Source organism: Medicago sativa, chromosome 4, assembly GCF_051527215.1.
Source record: "Medicago sativa cultivar Bolivia chromosome 4, Bolivia_mono, whole genome shotgun sequence".
Classification (NCBI taxonomy): domain Eukaryota; kingdom Viridiplantae; phylum Streptophyta; class Magnoliopsida; order Fabales; family Fabaceae; genus Medicago; species Medicago sativa.
In genome coordinates this window covers 82,846,962-82,870,381 of record NC_140752.1, presented here as the reverse complement: position 1 = coordinate 82,870,381, position 23,420 = coordinate 82,846,962, and the positions used below count along the sequence as shown (strand labels likewise).

The 23,420-nt window shown below is 36.4% G+C and overlaps 1 long non-coding RNA gene across 1 annotated transcript in view; it reads left to right on the top strand.

Annotated features, from left to right (window-relative positions):
• Positions 1-23,420, top strand: part of LOC146932756 (uncharacterized) — a 37,451-nt gene that overhangs the window by 10,506 nt on the left and 3,525 nt on the right. The window lies entirely within an intron of this gene.

Below are 23,420 nucleotides of genomic sequence, written 5' to 3'. Positions count from 1 at the left end.
CAAAGTCTTTTTATCACTGTTGGAAGCACCAGTTGGATATTCACGATTCTGCAAGAATTGTTTGATGTTGTAATACCAAGGCTTTTTATCATTCACATCTCTATCAGCTTGATCTGGCATATTTTCAATAGTAAACACATGAGCGGGTCTATCAAGACGCTGCACTTTGATCACGGGCACATCATTCCAATGATTCACACGAAACATGGAAGACAAAGTAGCGAGAGCATCAGCCATCTGGTTTTTATCCCGAGGGATGTGGTGCAGTTCAACCTTTGTAAAGTATGTCAACAGACGTCTTGCATAGTCACGGTATGGGATTAGCTTCTCATGATGAGTCTCCCATTCACCCTTTATCTGGTTAATAACAAGTGCAGAATCTCCATAGATGTCAAGGTGCTTAATTCTTAGATCGAGGGCTTCTTCAATGCCCAAGATGCATGCTTCATATTCAGCTATGTTGTTTGTGCATTCAAAAGTTATTCGAGCAGTGAAAGGAATGTGGTGCCCCTGTGGAGTTACAATGATGGCTCCAATCCCTTTACCATAAGCATTAACAGCACCATCAAACACCAATCCCCACTTGCTATTGGGGTCCGGCCCTTCATTGATCAGTGGTTCTTCACAGTCTTTCGCTTTCAGATACATAATCTCTTCATCAGGGAAATCAAATTTAATTGGCTGGTAATCATCAAGAGGTTGACAAGCGAGATGCTCAGCAAGGACGCTTCCTTTGATTGCTTTCTGAACTTTGTACACAATATCATATTCAGACAATAACATTTGCCAACGCGCAATCTTTCCAGTAACAGCAGGCTTTTCAAAAATGTACTTGATTGGATCCATTCGGGATATCAACCAAGTTGTATGATTCACCATATAATGACGCAGGCGTTTGGCAGCCCATGCTAAAGCACAACAAGTCTTTTCAAGCATTGTATACCGAGTCTCACAGTCGGTGAACTTCTTGCTCAGATAGTAGATAGCATGCTCTTTCTTACCAGCCTCATCTTGTTGACCGAGAACGCAACCCACTGAATCATCTAACACTGACAGATACATAATCAAAGGCCTTCCTTCCACTGGCGGGACAAGGATAGGTGGTTCCAACAGGTATTCTTTAATGCTATCAAAAGCTTTCTGACATTCACCATTCCATACAACAGGCTGATTCTTTCTGAGTAATTTGAAAATTGGACCACAAGTAGTAGTCATGTGAGATATGAATCTTGAAATGTAATTCAGACGTCCGAGGAAACCTCTGACTTGCTTCTCAGTTTGAGGGGCCGGCATCTCTCTGATGGCTCGGACTTTGTCAGGATCAACTTCAATGCCTCTTTGGCTGACAATGAAGCCTAGCAATTTTCCAGATCTTACACCGAATGTGCACTTGTTAGGATTCAATCGCAGCTTGTACTTTCTCAATCTTTCAAACATCTTTTTCAAATACACAACATGCTGCTCTTCATCACTTGACTTCACAATCATATCATCGACATATACCTCAATCTCTTTGTGAATCATATCATGAAACAGAGTTGTCATACCTCTTTGATAGGTAGCACCAGCATTTATCAAGCCGAACGGCATCACTTTATAACAGAACGTTCCCCACGGAGTGATGAAGGACGTCTTTTCTCTATCTTCCGGAGACATTCGTATCTGATTATAACCAGAGAAACCATCCATGAAAGAGAACACTTTAGACTGAGCAGTACCGTCAACAAGCACATCAATATGAGGCAATGGGAAGTTATCTTTTGGACTGGCTTTATTCAAATCTTTGTAATCAACACACATTCGAACTTTCCCATCTTTCTTCGGTACTGGTACGATGTTGGCAATCCACTCAGGATATTCAGCTGTCATGAGGAAACCCGCATCAATTTGCTTTTGTACCTCAGCCTTGATCTTAAGAGCCATGTCTGGACGAGACCTTCTTAATTTCTGTTTGACAGGAGGGCATTCAGGTCTTGTCGGTATCCGATGTTCCACAATCTGGGGATCTAGACCCGGCATATCTTCATAGGACCATGCAAAGACATCTGGATAATCGTGGAGAAGCTGAGTAATCTTCCTTTTCACTTCTGGCTCAAGTGCAGCACCAATCTTGATCTCTCGCTTGTTCTCTTCAGTACCCAGGTTGACGAGTTCAATCTCTTCCTGATGAGGCTGAATGGCTCTTCTTTCTTGCTCAAGCAGTCGAGTGATCTCATATGGTATCTCTTCATCATCCTCATCCTCATCTTCAGCTTCATATACAGGGAATTCAAAATTTGGAGGAACCATAGGGTCACTGTGTTCAACGGGTTTATTATGGTTCAATCTGCATAATATGATTGGGATGATTTTAGAAAAAGTTTTTCATGCAGATTTTTGAAATTAATAAGAAAAATACAGATGTTTTGGTTTTTTCTGGCATTACCATTATTTCCAAGAAAAGGCACTAAAAAGTAAAAAACAAAGAGTCGTGAGAAAAACGACAACTTTTATTGATAACGGCAATGCCGAAACAAACACGCCCTTACAATGATATCACTTTCGCCTTGGGCAGAGCGAAAGGATTGTTATTTTGAAATCAAAAAAACATGAGCAACAAGACACATTACATGGAAGCATGCATGACTAAGGGAACATCAATGGCCTCCCAATTTCTCACAGTGCCTCCTGGTACAACAAATGTAGGCACATGACCTCTTTCAGCAGCATCTTCAGCAATAGCATTGATGAACCCAGCACTGTAGAAGGTTCCCTTTGAAACAGCAGATGTCGGGGAGAATCCAAGGCCTTCTTTTCGCTTGTTTTCCAGAATCTGAATCACTTTGCCCCAGCCGGCAGCTTGCCCTGCTTGAACAGCCTTCTGGGCGTCTTTCAGTGAAGCCATAGTAGTACCGGCCCTTCGGGGTTCTGCACCCTCCACGGTCAAGCCTTGAAACGACGTCCCTTCAGCGGACCCTGCTTCAACACAAGAGAAAGATGACACTTGGCTAACCAGATATGCCTCTTCACCATGCACCGTGACAATCTTACCATTCCTCATGAACTTGAGCTTCTGATGCAACGTAGAAGTTACTGCTCCAGCGTCGTGGATCCACGGTCTTCCGAGGAGACAACTGTAAGAAGCATTGATGTCCATGACTTGGAAAGTAATTCAGAATGTCTCAGGACCAATGGTAATTGGCAAGTCTACTTCCCCAAGAACATCTTTGCGGGATCCATCGAAAGCCTTAACCAGATAACTGCTACCCCTCAGAGAAATTCCGTGATGACTTAATTGCCTTAGTGTGGACTCAGGCATTACATTCAACGATGATCCAGTGTCCACCAAAACGTTGGATATCATGTCAGACCCACAGTGCACCGAGATATGTAGAGCCAAGTTGTGATACTTCCCTGCTTCGGGGAGTTCATCGTCACCAAACCCCAAGTTGTTGCAAGCAGTGATATTACCCACTATTCCGTTGAACTGATCCATAGAGACTTCGTGGTCAACATAAGCTTGCTCCAGTATCTTCATTAGCACTTTCCTATGAGCCTCTGAGCTCATGAGCAGAGACAGGATGGATATTTTTGACGGGGTTTGCAGCAGTTGGTCAACAATCTTGTAATCGCTCTTTTTGATAAGCCTCAGAATCTCGTCCAGATTAGACTCTTTAATGGGCTGGCCCGAGGGGCTGGCATTCTCTTCCTCAAGGTTAGCCATGTTTCTTCTCTTGTACAATCTTGTCTGATAAACTCTATCTTGCGAGCACGAGCCACCTTTCAGACTGCGGCGGACAAAACCAGGAGACAATGAGCACGGGAAGCCATTTGTGACCGATGAATGATGCATATGATGCATGATATGCAAATGCGAAAAGACTCTTTTTTGTCAGAGGACTTTGTCAAAGTGGCTATGAACATCACGGAGAAACACGGTTTTATTCGAAGATCTTAAGCAAAACTAGAAGTTTAGTTGAGATGGTATCACTTGGTGTTCACATCCGTGATGTTCAAAAGATGACTTGTCTAAGTCTTCCGATAAATGCATGGAAAAAAGTTTATGCATGTATGCATGTATGCATGAATGCATGATTATGTTCAAGTTCGGAGAAAACATGGTGGGTTGAAGTTCAAAGTTGAGGAGTCATGGGTGGACACGATGTCCGGTGAAACTAGGGCTTTAGGATAATAGTAACCGGGTTCTAAAAAGGTTCCCAAGTTGCAACCTCTCCGACGTATATCACGGTGTCACAAGACAACATTCGCTCCATGATTATGCGTAAGAAGGTCTAACTTGAGTGTAGTATCGCGTGACGACTAAAACTCGAGACAACACTAGGTTTAGCCTCCGCACTACATCCTAGAAAATGGCCATGGATGGGTTTGGTTATCTACGGTTCATAGCGTCATAGAACAATTAGAAGTAAAGTGCCTAAACGCGACAACACGCGCCGACAACATCACCCCCAAAATGCCTCAGCTATGTGGGATTGACCGCATAATCCAAAACACGAGGCAACCCCCGGAATGAATTGTCGATTATATCCCTCCTAAATCCTAAGTTCACTCAGCCCGGGTGCAGGACTTTTGATATTCTCACCCCACACGTTTGCAAGAAATTAAACATTTATTCACATAGAAAAGCAAGTAAAAGAAACAAGTAAAAACGAAGCGCAAGCGTAGAAATAAAGACTAGGCGTAACTCTCGAATCTCCCCAGTGAAGTCGCCAGCTGTTTTATCTTGGTTTTCGGGTGTCAAACATTGATTACGTTTGAACCTTTTTAACCGGTGATATCTTATTTTTTCTTGGGAAGGGAAAAAGTAAGCAAAACCCTTGAGAATCGAGGTCCGGGAGTTGTTTTCGCTACGGGAAGGTGTTAGGCACCCATAACGACTATAGTATTCTATAGGAACCGTCTTTAATTTCTACGCGCGCGCTTTATTTTTAAATGCTATTTTGAAAATGTTATTAATCCTAAGAGTTTTCTAAGTGAAGAATTGGAGGGAGAAGAATGTTTTTGGATTTTTATTTTAGTCGAATTGAAGGAATTTTGTTCCCTGCCTACGTACCCGTTTAAGGGATCAAATCCACCGTAGTTCTCTCTCAAAAATGTTTTTGTTTTTGTTGGTTGATTTTAAGTTTGAAAATTGGATTTTGAAGAATGGAAAGAGGCCTCAAGGGCATGAGATTATGAAATTGTGAGGTTGAATTAGTCATTTGCAAAATGTGGTCTAAACATGATTATTTTCATTGAAATTTGATTAAGAAAATGAAAAAGGAAAATACAATGGGATTTTGATCCCAAGGTTTATTTCAAAAATGATTTGAGTGAAGTTTGTTCATATTTTTTTGGAAAATGATTTTTTCTAAGTATAAATCCTAGGCATTCATCTAAACATACAATCCTAAACATACATCTAAACATGCATATTCTAGCTATTTATCTAAAGTGAAGTGTGTGCATGTGTCGGTGCTTGTGTCGGTGTACATTATTAGAGTCCATTGTCCTTATTACATCATTGGCCTAGATACATTCTATGGTCTTGCAAGAATTAAAAATGGCATAAAAGTAAAGTACAAGATTTCCTAGATGTTACATTCTAAGTATTAATATGGGAATTAAAGTGCAAGAAATGAAACTACAATGGAAGAATGAAGTAAGCTTGTGGAGATGCATGAAACATGAAACAAAATGGTTAGTGGCACAAGGAATAATAAGGATTGAAATGGATGCAAGTAAAATAGCATAGGAAAGTAATGAAACTTGACAAAAAAAGTAGAAATCCTAGCACACACAAAAGTGGTAAAATATGCCTAAACTTTGTCATAAAATTCCCACAATCATAAGGCCTATAATTTTCATGCCATGACAATCTTCAAAGAGTTTTATTTCAGCTATGACATGAAAATTATAAGGCAATATTACACCAAGAATTATGACACATTTAAGCATATTTTACACTTTATTTCCACAAACAATTATTTACATGACTTGTAAAACAAGAAATTAACAAATCAAACTCCAAAACAGTAAAGAATGGCACCAAATCAGAGGCATACACATTGCAAATTCTCATATCAAGGGTCAATATACCATAGCAAGATTTTGGGATCAAGAACATGCAAGAATTTCACAAGAAATTAACAAAAAGTAACATAAAATCACAAGAAAACTCCACATATATTTTTATCAATTTTAACATGCAACAATTATCACAAAAATACCACAAAACTATCAAGAAATATGTGTGAAAATTTTTGGAATTTTTAGAGAATTTTTAGACACAAACACATATAAAATTTCACAATTTTTAACAAAAAATGGTAAACTTTTAACAAGAAAATACTACATATTTTTAATCAAGATTTAACACATAAAAACACCAAAAAAATGTCAAGAAAATGATCAAGGATACATGAATTTTTTTTTAGGAATTTTATCAAAGATTTTGGACAGACAGGGGTGTAATTAGCAATTTTTAGCAAGAAATGCTGGGAAAGGGAGGGTGTACGTAGCATACTGGAATGAAATGGCAAGCAGGAACAGGTTGGGCTTCAGGATGGGTCAAAAGAGTTGGACCGGTTCAGGAACGGGTCGGTTCAACCGAACCGATCCAACAAGAGTGATACAAAACCGGTTTGTCAAAGCCTCTTCTTCCTAAAGAACTCAGCAGCATCGCTGCTCCTCCCTTCTTCCCTCACGTTCTCTTTTCATGAAAAGCTTCGACATGGATCCAGATTCTTCCTAGCTAACGCCTAGTGCTGCAAATTAACTCAAACGAACACACAAATTAGCCTACTCCTCTTCAAACAAACTTATTCTAACAAGGAATTTCCACACAAAAAAACCTTCAAACTGACGAATTTGGCATACAAGACGAACCAGCAAGCTCAAACGACGGAATGAAGAGGATGACGTTACCTTTTTGATCTGGACGATTCTTTTCGATTCGGTACGGTAGTGATTGCTTGAACGAAACTTGTTTCAGATCGGTCATCCTTTTTCCTCGTCGAGCTTCATCGATTCCGATTCAGTTCTGGTGAGATATTGTTGTTCCCTTCTGTCTTTGCTCCAACCTTATTTTCTCTCACGAATCCGTTCCAAAGCAGCTTTGAGATGGATTCTGGAATCAGTTCTTGGCTTGGTGATGGTGCGGATTCTGGACTGTGATTGCTTCGTGAATCAGTCCGGCGGCGGCTTCGAAAAAGGTTTCTGTGTTGCTGTTCTTGTTTGAATAAAGGCTGAGCTTGTTCTTGCCATGTTCACACTTCACTTCAGGCTTGCAAGTTCGATTGTGAGGAGTTGTTACCGTCGAATTCGAAACTGGATCTCCAAGATTCGTTTGTGTTGGTTTGATCGGAATTTGTGATATTCGAATGAATTGAATGCGCGTTTGATTCTAACGAATCCGTCGGAGTCGTTTGAAAATTGAATAGAGGGGCGAATTTATTGAAGGGATTGAATGGAGAATTGTTGAAGAAAAAGAAGAAGAAAAAGATGGATTAAGGATGAAGAAAGTGGTGGTTATGGAGGTTTTGTGGTGGTTATGGAGTGAGAAGATGAAGATTGAGGGTGGTTGTGGAGTTAGTTAGGGTGGTGGAGTGAGTTAGTTATGGTGGTGGGGTGGTGGAGAAAGTTAGTTAGAAGTGAGAAAATGGGAGGAAAAAATTGAGAGAAAAAGCTTTGTGATTTTTGTGGATGTGTAAAATAATTAATGGTTGAATGTGTTGAAAATTGACCTTGACTTTGACTTATATAGGTGATGTGGTAAGCTTTGGACCAATTGGAGTGGGACATGTGGCACTAGACTTGTAACAAACTTTTGTGGACCAATAACATTTGGACACGTGGCACTTGGACTCTAACAAACTTAAAAAAGGAATTAAAATGCAAATAATAAAAGTGCGAGGACTAAAATGAAAATTAAAACTAAAATTGAATTGAAAAAGTAAATTGAAAATTAACGTAAAACGAGACGATTAAAAACAACAAAGCAGATTAAAACGAATCAGAAATATTATGTGAAATGACCAAAACGCCCCTAGGGACTAAAATGACTCGAAATGACTCAAATGAAATTTTAAAATGGATTTTTAACAGGAAATTAAAGCAAGAGTTCATACAAGCGAATTAAAAGACTCAGAGACAATTTTTAGGATTTGAACAGAGTTTTGACACATGAAAAGACCAAAATGCCCCTAGGGGCAAAACTGACTCAAAAATGACTTCAAATGCAAGTTTAAAATGGATTTTGACATAGAATTGAAATGAAGACTTATTCAAACTACTTGAAAGGACTTAAACAAATTTTTAAAGATTGGAAGAGATTTTATCATGGGAAATGACTAAAATGCCCCTAGGGGCTAAACTGACTAAAAAATGACTCAACTGATATTTTTTTGAAATGAATTTTGACATGAGATTGAAACAAGGACTTATACAACCCAATTTAAAAGACTCAAACAATTTTCAAGGATTAAAATGAGTTGAATGCAAAAAATGACTAAAATACCCTTTTTCATGAATTTTGCAAACAATATTGAAATAAAATGCAGAGAAAGATGCAATTGATCAGAGACATATCAAATGACTTGAAATGCAAGATAAGAAGAATTGAGTTAGTATTTTTAGGTCCAAAATTAGGGTATAACAGGGGGGAAATCACTTCCTCTTGGAGTGCCTAATTTTGTTCATATGGCGGAGTTGGTGAATGGTGGTAAAGGGAGAGGGAACAAGACGACTAAGACACGATCCTCCGATACTTTGGTTGAGAATGCGTTGGTATGTGGGAATGTGTTAGAGGGGACAAGGGTGGAAGAGGTAGGGCCGGAGGTGGGTGGTTATGCTAATGTGATGACGTCACCTTCTTCGGGGTTGCGTCTTATTCTTGACGAAGGTGGCACTCAAGTACCGGAATCTCCTATTCCGAAATCAAATGTGGATCCTTTGAAGAAGATGGAGGCGGGTGTTTTGTTTGGTCGTCAAAATGAGATTGGTTTTTCCTTCACTACGCCGCTGGTTGAGAATACCGAGAGGTTGGAGGTTATGGAGGACGTTGATGTCAATAATAAGGTGATTAGGGAGAGGAAGATAGTTGATCAATGATTATTACAACCTTTAATGTTAGAGGTCTTGGGGGGGGGGGGCGACTAAGAGGAATAAGATTAAAGATCTAGTGCGTCATCATAAGGTGGAATTTATGGCTATTCAAGAAACGAAAATGGAGGTCATTACTCAAAACTTTTGTAATGGTCTTTGGGGAGGGGAGGATTGTGATTGGGCTTTTCTTCCTTCCGTTGGTAATAGCGGAGGGATTCTCTCGCTTTGGAGTAAATCTAATAGTACTTTTAATTTCTCTTTTGTTGGAGAAGGTTATGTGGGGGTTTGTTTGGATTGGGGAGTTTCGAAGGATAGGTGTTTTGTGATTAATGTGTATTCTAAATGTGATCTTCCGGCTAAGAAGAGGCTTTGGGAGAGGCTTATTGAGTTGAGAAGGAGTTTGGGGGAGGGTGTTTGGTGTGTGTTGGGGGATTTTAATGCGGTGGGAGGGAGCGACGAAAGAAGAGGTGTAAATGAGGTTGTCTCTTCTAGTCAAAGGGAAGAAATATTTCTCTTTAACAATTTTGTGAGGGAGATGGAGGTGGAAGATCTAAAGGTGTTAGGTAGAAGGTTTTCTTGGTACCATCCGAATGGAAGATCTATGAGCCGTATTGATAGGGTCCTCATCTCCGAAGAATGGAGTCTATTATGGGGAGATTCCTCGCTTTGGGTGCTCCCTAGAGATGTCTCGGATCATTGCCCGCTTATTTTGCAACATGGAGGTTGGGATTGGGGTCCACGTCCTTTCCGGTTTAATAATTTTTGGTTGGAGAATCGGGCATTCAAAGGGGTGGTGGAGGAGGCATGGAGGGGTCATTCTTTTAATGGGTGGATGAGCTTTGTGCTTAAAGAAAAGTTAAAAAGGTTGAAATATGTTATTAAGGAGTGGCATAAAGGTGAATACGGTGATATGGAGGCTAAAATTGAGAAGTTGGTCGAAGAAATTAGTGTGTTGGATATTAGAGGGGAGGAGGTGGGTTTGGATGGGGATGAGATTCAACGTCGTAAAGTTTTATTTGGGGATTTATGGAAAATTTTAAAGGCAAAGGATGCTAATATGGTGCAAAGGGCTAGATCAAGATGGATCAAGAATGGGGATGCAAATTCGAAATATTTTCATAAGTGTGTGAAGTTGAGACATAGTCGGAATGCTATCAAGGCTTTAAAGGTGGGAGAGGAGTGGGTGCAATCCCCAACGGAGGTGAGGAGGGTGGTGGTGGATTTTTTTGCTAACCATGCCGCGGCACCGGAGTTGGTGCGTCCAAAGCTTGATGGTGTGCCTTTCGAGAGGGTTGGTGAGGAGGAGAATGTTAGTTTGATTGCCCCTTTTTCGCTTGAGGAGATAGAAGGGGCGTTGGAGAGTTGCGATGGGGACAAGAGTCCGGGCCCGGATGGTTTTAACTTTGCCTTTGTGAAAAAGTTTTGGTATTTGATTAAGGGAGAGGTGCGAATTATGTTTGACCAATTTCATGGGAATGAGACGCTTCCTAGAGCTTTGTTGGCTTATTTCGTGGCTTTGATTCCAAAAGTATCTTCGCCTTTAGAGTTGAAAGATTATCGCCCCATTTCCTTACTAGGGTGTCTTTATAAACTTTTGGCGAAGGTTCTTGCGACGAGGTTAGCAAAGGTGATGAATCCTATTATATCGCAAAATCAATCGGCCTTTCTTAAAGGGAGGAATTTAGGTGACGGTGTGGTGGTGATTAATGAAATTGTTGATTTTGCGAGGAAGGCTAAGTTGGAATGTTTGATTCTTAAGGTGGATTTCGAGAAGGCGTACGATTCGGTGGATTGGGGTTTTTTGGTGTACATGATGGAGAGAGTGGGGATGTGTCGTAAGTGGATAGCATGGATGAAGGCGTGTGTGTGTGGGGGTTGTAACACCCCGTTTTCCCAACGTAAAAATTTCATAACAATTATCAGAGTGTTTCATCACAAAACGGAATGTCACATTTCTAAAAATCATACATAGAATAAATTAATATTTATCCTTCAAAATTCAATCAACAATTAGTTAATACTTTGCAGCGGAATTATTCATCATCTAAAATAGTCTTTGGCACGCAGGCCTTATCATAAAAGTCTCATAAATCTTAGTTCAAAAATAATTCTTAAACTTCAAAAGCAATACGTAAAGGAACAGAAAATAGTATTAAAATCCCCATCCCGTTACGTATCAGAGCACCTAAGGACACAGTGAGAGATAGTCACCCACGACCGCAGCTAATCTTGATTACCTGCAAGTTACCCATACGAAGAGCAACATTTTCAAGCAGAAGGGGTGAGATTTCTCAAACAATAATATTAAGCTTATAAATCATAAATTACATTTAACAACTTAAATATCATTAGCATATCTTAAACTTCATTAACTAGCATCATTAATCTCCTACATTAGTCATATACTTCATCTTATATCATCTTAATCATAGACATAAACATCATCATATAACATCAGTTACTAATCATAAACATCGTCACATATATTAATCACAAACATCATCACATATCGTCAAATATTAATCATAAACATCATAGCATTATCAAACATAGCATTATCATAACAACTTCATAATCAATTCATGGTCAGCTTCATAATCAATCATCAACATCAACTTCGTATTCAAATTATAAATCAATCTTAACAACTTGACATCTTAACCTCTTGACAACTCGACATCTTAACCTCTTAACAATTCGACATCTTAACCTCTTAACAATTCGACATCTTAACCTCTTAACAACTCTACTCGACTATGCAACTTCAACTTCTTAAAATCATCTTAAATCATCTTGATATGCACATGCATGTGGTACCAATCAACAACATAAATGAGCGTAATTAGGCTCTTCAACGTATGAGCATAAAGCTGCCGGGCTTAAAGCCCCCAACGTAGTTTGAGCACAAGGCTGCCGGGCCTAAAGCCCCCAACTTTAATGAGCACAAGGCTGCCGGGCCTAAAGCCCCCAACTTTAATGAGCACAAAGGCTGCCGGGCCTAAAGCCCCCAACTTTAATGAGCACAAAGGCTGCCGGGCCTAAAGCCCCCAACTTTAATGAGCACCTGTCGGGCCTAAAGCCCCCAACTTTAATGAGCACAAAGGCTGCCGGGCCTAAAGCCCCCAACTTTAATGAGTATGCAATGGACTCAATCTTCCTACAACTTGAACAACTTGAACATCATGAACATCTTATATGACCCCAATAATTTGGACGACATCTTACAACTTTACAACTTAGACCGACATTTACAACTTATGACATTAATGGTCAACAACAGCAAACAGCAACAAGTGCAGCATATAACAACTCTTATATAACACATCTTTAAATCACACAACTTCAAATAACACGTCTTTATATAACTCATCTTTAAATTACACATCTTTAAACCACACATCTTCAAATAGTACATCTTTAAATCATACATCTTCAGATAGCACATAAATTACACATCGTTAAATAATACATCGATTAAATTTCATTGCCACTGTTTTCTATCTAATTCCAGTGCTGCTACATGTATCTATTTTATTCCACTTAATTCTATTAATTCCATTACTCTATATTGTAAACTTTGAATTGGAATAGACAATAGCCATCACAGCAATGACTTTCATAAACGTTAACCACCAATTAATTATGACCCTAAGACCAAGAGCTAAAATATCACTCATATATATATATACACTGTGTGCACTTGAATTACAAAGTGGTACCAAGTCACAAAATAAATATCTTCCTAATCAACAAATTATAAATAAATCATTTAATAATTAGCCACTCTTTAAAATATGGATCTTATAATACATAGCTGCATATGTATGCATATAAAGTATACGGCTTCTATAGCTGAAACCGTGCCTACTCATTGGTGATGATATAATTAATAACTCATAAAATAGTTGCTTTTGTACAGTAAACCGAAGGCATAGGCAAAGAAACGAAGAAGATATATATTCAATTCATAACTCATTCGAGGAAATTAAAACCAACAGACAATATAAAACCCAAAAATTAATATGCCACAGGAAGGTTAAAAGGTATGAAGATTCACTTTTACTCATATATTTCAAACCACATCGTAATCATATATAAATCACGAAATCAATATGAAACATCACAATTAAAAAAATCGGCAATTGAACTTAGAATCACAACAACACAAATGGACACAAATTTATTCATAGATTGATCAAAAGAATAAGAAAACAATGAAAATTAACAACCTTTCACTACCCTTTATGAGTACACAACCCTTATGATGAATAAAACTCCCCCTTACATCAATTCAGCAGTTTTCCATCATCTAATCATCAATTCTCACTCAAACCCTAATTTCTCATAATCTCATAAACTCATCCTAAAACATGTTAGTTGCAATCTAATGATCTACATACTTAATATTAGTGAAAGATAGTCTCACCCTTACCTTAGATTGTTTTTCTGAATTCAAAAGCAGCGTTCTTCGTTCATAGGGTTCTCTCTCTCTGAGTTCTCCTCTTTCTCCAAAAAGCGGTTTAACGTAAAAACTCTTTCTAACCTAAGCTTCCTTATTTATAATACTAATCACTCTTCCTAAATCTATTTAGGCCCAATAACTTATTCTTATTTCTATTCTAACCTCCAATTTTACTTACACTAATAATTCTCGTATTCTAATAAATAATAGAATAATGCCACATAAAAAAATACTAACACCTCATATATATAAATAAATCACGTAAATAGATTCTAACTTAATAAAAAAAATAATTAAATAAAAGGAGGGCGTTACAACTCTCCCCAACTTAAAAGAATTTCGTCCTCGAAATTCAAAGCACAAGAAAAAATAAATTTAGTTATTGCTTCTTCAAACAAAACACAAAACCACATCAAAATCAGTTAAACATGATCACGTAATAAAACATAACTACTAACTAGAAAACATGACGACACGACAAAACGACTCATCTACTTGGCCGGACGGACCGACCTGCTCTGATACCAATTGTAACACCCCGTTTTCCCAACGTAAAAATTTCATAACAATTATCAGAGTGTTTCATCACAAAACGGAATGTCACATTTCTAAAAATCATACATAGAATAAATTAATATTTATCCTTCAAAATTCAATCAACAATTAGTTAATACTTTGCAGCGGAATTATTCATCATCTAAAATAGTCTTTGGCACGCAGGCCTTATCATAAAAGTCTCATAAATCTTAGTTCAAAAATAATTCTTAAACTTCAAAAGCAATATGTAAAGGAACAGAAAATAGTATTAAAATCCCCATCCCGTTACGTATCAGAGCACCTAAGGACACAGTGAGAGATAGTCACCCACGACCGCAGCTAATCTTGATTACCTGCAAGTTACCCATACGAAGAGCAACATTTTCAAGCAGAAGGGGTGAGATTTCTCAAACAATAATATTAAGCTTATAAATCATAAATTACATTTAACAACTTAAATATCATTAGCATATCTTAAACTTCATTAACTAGCATCATTAATCTCCTACATTAGTCATATACTTCATCTTATATCATCTTAATCATAGACATAAACATCATCATATAACATCAGTTACTAATCATAAACATCGTCACATATATTAATCACAAACATCATCACATATCGTCAAATATTAATCATAAACATCATAGCATTATCAAACATAGCATTATCATAACAACTTCATAATCAATTCATGGTCAGCTTCATAATCAATCATCAACATCAACTTCGTATTCAAATTATAAATCAATCTTAACAACTTGACATCTTAACCTCTTGACAACTCGACATCTTAACCTCTTAACAATTCGACATCTTAACCTCTTAACAATTCGACATCTTAACCTCTTAACAACTCTACTCGACTATGCAACTTCAACTTCTTAAAATCATCTTAAATCATCTTGATATGCACATGCATGTGGTACCAATCAACAACATAAATGAGCGTAATTAGGCTCTTCAACGTATGAGCATAAAGCTGCCGGGCTTAAAGCCCCCAACGTAGTTTGAGCACAAGGCTGCCGGGCCTAAAGCCCCCAACTTTAATGAGCACAAGGCTGCCGGGCCTAAAGCCCCCAACTTTAATGAGCACAAAGGCTGCCGGGCCTAAAGCCCCCAACTTTAATGAGCACAAAGGCTGCCGGGCCTAAAGCCCCCAACTTTAATGAGCACCTGCCGGGCCTAAAGCCCCCAACTTTAATGAGCACAAAGGCTGCCGGGCCTAAAGCCCCCAACTTTAATGAGTATGCAATGGACTCAATCTTCCTACAACTTGAACAACTTGAACATCATGAACATCTTATATGACCCCAATAATTTGGACGACATCTTACAACTTTACAACTTAGACCGACATTTACAACTTATGACATTAATGGTCAACAACAGCAAACAGCAACAAGTGCAGCATATAACAACTCTTATATAACACATCTTTAAATCACACAACTTCAAATAACACGTCTTTATATAACTCATCTTTAAATTACACATCTTTAAACCACACATCTTCAAATAGTACATCTTTAAATCATACATCTTCAGATAGCACATAAATTACACATCGTTAAATAATACATCGATTAAATTTCATTGCCACTGTTTTCTATCTAATTCCAGTGCTGCTACATGTATCTATTTTATTCCACTTAATTCTATTAATTCCATTACTCTATATTGTAAACTTTGAATTGGAATAGACAATAGCCATCACAGCAATGACTTTCATAAACGTTAACCACCAATTAATTATGACCCTAAGACCAAGAGCTAAAATATCACTCATATATATATATACACTGTGTGCACTTGAATTACAAAGTGGTACCAAGTCACAAAATAAATATCTTCCTAATCAACAAATTATAAATAAATCATTTAATAATTAGCCACTCTTTAAAATATGGATCTTATAATACATAGCTGCATATGTATGCATATAAAGTATACGGCTTCTATAGCTGAAACCGTGCCTACTCATTGGTGATGATATAATTAATAACTCATAAAATAGTTGCTTTTGTACAGTAAACCGAAGGCATAGGCAAAGAAACGAAGAAGATATATATTCAATTCATAACTCATTCGAGGAAATTAAAACCAACAGACAATATAAAACCCAAAAATTAATATGCCACAGGAAGGTTAAAAGGTATGAAGATTCACTTTTACTCATATATTTCAAACCACATCGTAATCATATATAAATCACGAAATCAATATGAAACATCACAATTAAAAAAATCGGCAATTGAACTTAGAATCACAACAACACAAATGGACACAAATTTATTCATAGATTGATCAAAAGAATAAGAAAACAATGAAAATTAACAACCTTTCACTACCCTTTATGAGTACACAACCCTTATGATGAATAAAACTCCCCCTTACATCAATTCAGCAGTTTTCCATCATCTAATCATCAATTCTCACTCAAACCCTAATTTCTCATAATCTCATAAACTCATCCTAAAACATGTTAGTTGCAATCTAATGATCTACATACTTAATATTAGTGAAAGATAGTCTCACCCTTACCTTAGATTGTTTTTCTGAATTCAAAAGCAGCGTTCTTCGTTCATAGGGTTCTCTCTCTCTGAGTTCTCCTCTTTCTCCTCTTTCTCCAAAAAGCGGTTTAACGTAAAAACTCTTTCTAACCTAAGCTTCCTTATTTATAATACTAATCACTCTTCCTAAATCTATTTAGGCCCAATAACTTATTCTTATTTCTATTCTAACCTCCAATTTTACTTACACTAATAATTCTCGTATTCTAATAAATAATAGAATAATGCCACATAAAAAAATACTAACACCTCATATATATAAATAAATCACGTAAATAGATTCTAACTTAATAAAAAAAATAATTAAATAAAAGGAGGGCGTTACAACTCTCCCCAACTTAAAAGAATTTCGTCCTCGAAATTCAAAGCACAAGAAAAAATAAATTTAGTTATTGCTTCTTCAAACAAAACACAAAACCACATCAAAATCAGTTAAACATGATCACGTAATAAAACATAACTACTAACTAGAAAACATGACGACACGACAAAACGACTCATCTACTTGGCCGGACGGACCGACCTGCTCTGATACCAATTGTAACACCCCGTTTTCCCAACGTAAAAATTTCATAACAATTATCAGAGTGTTTCATCACAAAACGGAATGTCACATTTCTAAAAATCATACATAGAATAAATTAATATTTATCCTTCAAAATTCAATCAACAATTAGTTAATACTTTGCAGCGGAATTATTCATCATCTAAAATAGTCTTTGGCACGCAGGCCTTATCATAAAAGTCTCATAAATCTTAGTTCAAAAATAATTCTTAAACTTCAAAAGCAATATGTAAAGGAACAGAAAATAGTATTAAAATCCCCATCCCGTTACGTATCAGAGCACCTAAGGACACAGTGAGAGATAGTCACCCACGACCGCAGCTAATCTTGATTACCTGCAAGTTACCCATACGAAGAGCAACATTTTCAAGCAGAAGGGGTGAGATTTCTCAAACAATAATATTAAGCTTATAAATCATAAATTACATTTAACAACTTAAATATCATTAGCATATCTTAAACTTCATTAACTAGCATCATTAATCTCCTACATTAGTCATATACTTCATCTTATATCATCTTAATCATAGACATAAACATCATCATATAACATCAGTTACTAATCATAAACATCGTCACATATATTAATCACAAACATCATCACATATCGTCAAATATTAATCATAAACATCATAGCATTATCAAACATAGCATTATCATAACAACTTCATAATCAATTCATGGTCAGCTTCATAATCAATCATCAACATCAACTTCGTATTCAAATTATAAATCAATCTTAACAACTTGACATCTTAACCTCTTGACAACTCGACATCTTAACCTCTTAACAATTCGACATCTTAACCTCTTAACAATTCGACATCTTAACCTCTTAACAACTCTACTCGACTATGCAACTTCAACTTCTTAAAATCATCTTAAATCATCTTGATATGCACATGCATGTGGTACCAATCAACAACATAAATGAGCGTAATTAGGCTCTTCAACGTATGAGCATAAAGCTGCCGGGCTTAAAGCCCCCAACGTAGTTTGAGCACAAGGCTGCCGGGCCTAAAGCCCCCAACTTTAATGAGCACAAGGCTGCCGGGCCTAAAGCCCCCAACTTTAATGAGCACAAAGGCTGCCGGGCCTAAAGCCCCCAACTTTAATGAGCACAAAGGCTGCCGGGCCTAAAGCCCCCAACTTTAATGAGCACCTGCCGGGCCTAAAGCCCCCAACTTTAATGAGCACAAAGGCTGCCGGGCCTAAAGCCCCCAACTTTAATGAGTATGCAATGGACTCAATCTTCCTACAACTTGAACAACTTGAACATCATGAACATCTTATATGACCCCAATAATTTGGACGACATCTTACAACTTTACAACTTAGACCGACATTTACAACTTATGACATTAATGGTCAACAACAGCAAACAGCAACAAGTGCAGCATATAACAACTCTTATATAACACATCTTTAAATCACACAACTTCAAATAACACGTCTTTATATAACTCATCTTTAAATTACACATCTTTAAACCACACATCTTCAAATAGTACATCTTTAAATCATACATCTTCAGATAGCACATAAATTACACATCGTTAAATAATACATCGATTAAATTTCATTGCCACTGTTTTCTATCTAATTCCAGTGCTGCTACATGTATCTATTTTATTCCACTTAATTCTATTAATTCCATTACTCTATATTGTAAACTTTGAATTGGAATAGACAATAGCCATCACAGCAATGACTTTCATAAACGTTAACCACCAATTAATTATGACCCTAAGACCAAGAGCTAAAATATCACTCATATATATATATACACTGTGTGCACTTGAATTACAAAGTGGTACCAAGTCACAAAATAAATATCTTCCTAATCAACAAATTATAAATAAATCATTTAATAATTAGCCACTCTTTAAAATATGGATCTTATAATACATAGCTGCATATGTATGCATATAAAGTATACGGCTTCTATAGCTGAAACCGTGCCTACTCATTGGTGATGATATAATTAATAACTCATAAAATAGTTGCTTTTGTACAGTAAACCGAAGGCATAGGCAAAGAAACGAAGAAGATATATATTCAATTCATAACTCATTCGAGGAAATTAAAACCAACAGACAATATAAAACCCAAAAATTAATATGCCACAGGAAGGTTAAAAGGTATGAAGATTCACTTTTACTCATATATTTCAAACCACATCGTAATCATATATAAATCACGAAATCAATATGAAACATCACAATTAAAAAAATCGGCAATTGAACTTAGAATCACAACAACACAAATGGACACAAATTTATTCATAGATTGATCAAAAGAATAAGAAAACAATGAAAATTAACAACCTTTCACTACCCTTTATGAGTACACAACCCTTATGATGAATAAAACTCCCCCTTACATCAATTCAGCAGTTTTCCATCATCTAATCATCAATTCTCACTCAAACCCTAATTTCTCATAATCTCATAAACTCATCCTAAAACATGTTAGTTGCAATCTAATGATCTACATACTTAATATTAGTGAAAGATAGTCTCACCCTTACCTTAGATTGTTTTTCTGAATTCAAAAGCAGCGTTCTTCGTTCATAGGGTTCTCTCTCTCTGAGTTCTCCTCTTTCTCCTCTTTCTCCAAAAAGCGGTTTAACGTAAAAACTCTTTCTAACCTAAGCTTCCTTATTTATAATACTAATCACTCTTCCTAAATCTATTTAGGCCCAATAACTTATTCTTATTTCTATTCTAACCTCCAATTTTACTTACACTAATAATTCTCGTATTCTAATAAATAATAGAATAATGCCACATAAAAAAATACTAACACCTCATATATATAAATAAATCACGTAAATAGATTCTAACTTAATAAAAAAAATAATTAAATAAAAGGAGGGCGTTACAACTCTCCCCAACTTAAAAGAATTTCGTCCTCGAAATTCAAAGCACAAGAAAAAATAAATTTAGTTATTGCTTCTTCAAACAAAACACAAAACCACATCAAAATCAGTTAAACATGATCACGTAATAAAACATAACTACTAACTAGAAAACATGACGACACGACAAAACGACTCATCTACTTGGCCGGACGGACCGACCTGCTCTGATACCAATTGTAACACCCCGTTTTCCCAACGTAAAAATTTCATAACAATTATCAGAGTGTTTCATCACAAAACGGAATGTCACATTTCTAAAAATCATACATAGAATAAATTAATATTTATCCTTCAAAATTCAATCAACAATTAGTTAATACTTTGCAGCGGAATTATTCATCATCTAAAATAGTCTTTGGCACGCAGGCCTTATCATAAAAGTCTCATAAATCTTAGTTCAAAAATAATTCTTAAACTTCAAAAGCAATATGTAAAGGAACAGAAAATAGTATTAAAATCCCCATCCCGTTACGTATCAGAGCACCTAAGGACACAGTGAGAGATAGTCACCCACGACCGCAGCTAATCTTGATTACCTGCAAGTTACCCATACGAAGAGCAACATTTTCAAGCAGAAGGGGTGAGATTTCTCAAACAATAATATTAAGCTTATAAATCATAAATTACATTTAACAACTTAAATATCATTAGCATATCTTAAACTTCATTAACTAGCATCATTAATCTCCTACATTAGTCATATACTTCATCTTATATCATCTTAATCATAGACATAAACATCATCATATAACATCAGTTACTAATCATAAACATCGTCACATATATTAATCACAAACATCATCACATATCGTCAAATATTAATCATAAACATCATAGCATTATCAAACATAGCATTATCATAACAACTTCATAATCAATTCATGGTCAGCTTCATAATCAATCATCAACATCAACTTCGTATTCAAATTATAAATCAATCTTAACAACTTGACATCTTAACCTCTTGACAACTCGACATCTTAACCTCTTAACAATTCGACATCTTAACCTCTTAACAATTCGACATCTTAACCTCTTAACAACTCTACTCGACTATGCAACTTCAACTTCTTAAAATCATCTTAAATCATCTTGATATGCACATGCATGTGGTACCAATCAACAACATAAATGAGCGTAATTAGGCTCTTCAACGTATGAGCATAAAGCTGCCGGGCTTAAAGCCCCCAACGTAGTTTGAGCACAAGGCTGCCGGGCCTAAAGCCCCCAACTTTAATGAGCACAAGGCTGCCGGGCCTAAAGCCCCCAACTTTAATGAGCACAAAGGCTGCCGGGCCTAAAGCCCCCAACTTTAATGAGCACAAAGGCTGCCGGGCCTAAAGCCCCCAACTTTAATGAGCACCTGCCGGGCCTAAAGCCCCCAACTTTAATGAGCACAAAGGCTGCCGGGCCTAAAGCCCCCAACTTTAATGAGTATGCAATGGACTCAATCTTCCTACAACTTGAACAACTTGAACATCATGAACATCTTATATGACCCCAATAATTTGGACGACATCTTACAACTTTACAACTTAGACCGACATTTACAACTTATGACATTAATGGTCAACAACAGCAAACAGCAACAAGTGCAGCATATAACAACTCTTATATAACACATCTTTAAATCACACAACTTCAAATAACACGTCTTTATATAACTCATCTTTAAATTACACATCTTTAAACCACACATCTTCAAATAGTACATCTTTAAATCATACATCTTCAGATAGCACATAAATTACACATCGTTAAATAATACATCGATTAAATTTCATTGCCACTGTTTTCTATCTAATTCCAGTGCTGCTACATGTATCTATTTTATTCCACTTAATTCTATTAATTCCATTACTCTATATTGTAAACTTTGAATTGGAATAGACAATAGCCATCACAGCAATGACTTTCATAAACGTTAACCACCAATTAATTATGACCCTAAGACCAAGAGCTAAAATATCACTCATATATATATATACACTGTGTGCACTTGAATTACAAAGTGGTACCAAGTCACAAAATAAATATCTTCCTAATCAACAAATTATAAATAAATCATTTAATAATTAGCCACTCTTTAAAATATGGATCTTATAATACATAGCTGCATATGTATGCATATAAAGTATACGGCTTCTATAGCTGAAACCGTGCCTACTCATTGGTGATGATATAATTAATAACTCATAAAATAGTTGCTTTTGTACAGTAAACCGAAGGCATAGGCAAAGAAACGAAGAAGATATATATTCAATTCATAACTCATTCGAGGAAATTAAAACCAACAGACAATATAAAACCCAAAAATTAATATGCCACAGGAAGGTTAAAAGGTATGAAGATTCACTTTTACTCATATATTTCAAACCACATCGTAATCATATATAAATCACGAAATCAATATGAAACATCACAATTAAAAAAATCGGCAATTGAACTTAGAATCACAACAACACAAATGGACACAAATTTATTCATAGATTGATCAAAAGAATAAGAAAACAATGAAAATTAACAACCTTTCACTACCCTTTATGAGTACACAACCCTTATGATGAATAAAACTCCCCCTTACATCAATTCAGCAGTTTTCCATCATCTAATCATCAATTCTCACTCAAACCCTAATTTCTCATAATCTCATAAACTCATCCTAAAACATGTTAGTTGCAATCTAATGATCTACATACTTAATATTAGTGAAAGATAGTCTCACCCTTACCTTAGATTGTTTTTCTGAATTCAAAAGCAGCGTTCTTCGTTCATAGGGTTCTCTCTCTCTGAGTTCTCCTCTTTCTCCTCTTTCTCCAAAAAGCGGTTTAACGTAAAAACTCTTTCTAACCTAAGCTTCCTTATTTATAATACTAATCACTCTTCCTAAATCTATTTAGGCCCAATAACTTATTCTTATTTCTATTCTAACCTCCAATTTTACTTACACTAATAATTCTTGTATTCTAATAAATAATAGAATAATGCCACATAAAAAAATACTAACACCTCATATATATAAATAAATCACGTAAATAGATTCTAACTTAATAAAAAAAATAATTAAATAAAAGGAGGGCGTTACAGGGGTAGTATGTCTATTCTCGTTAATGGAAGTCCTACGGAAGAAATAAATATTCATAGAGGTTTAAAGCAAGGTGATCCCCTAGCACCTTTTCTCTTCATTTTGGTGGCGGAGGGTTTTAGTGGTTTAATGAGGAACGCGGTCCGGTTGAATTTGTTTGAAGGTTTCAAGGTCAAGGAGGATGGTA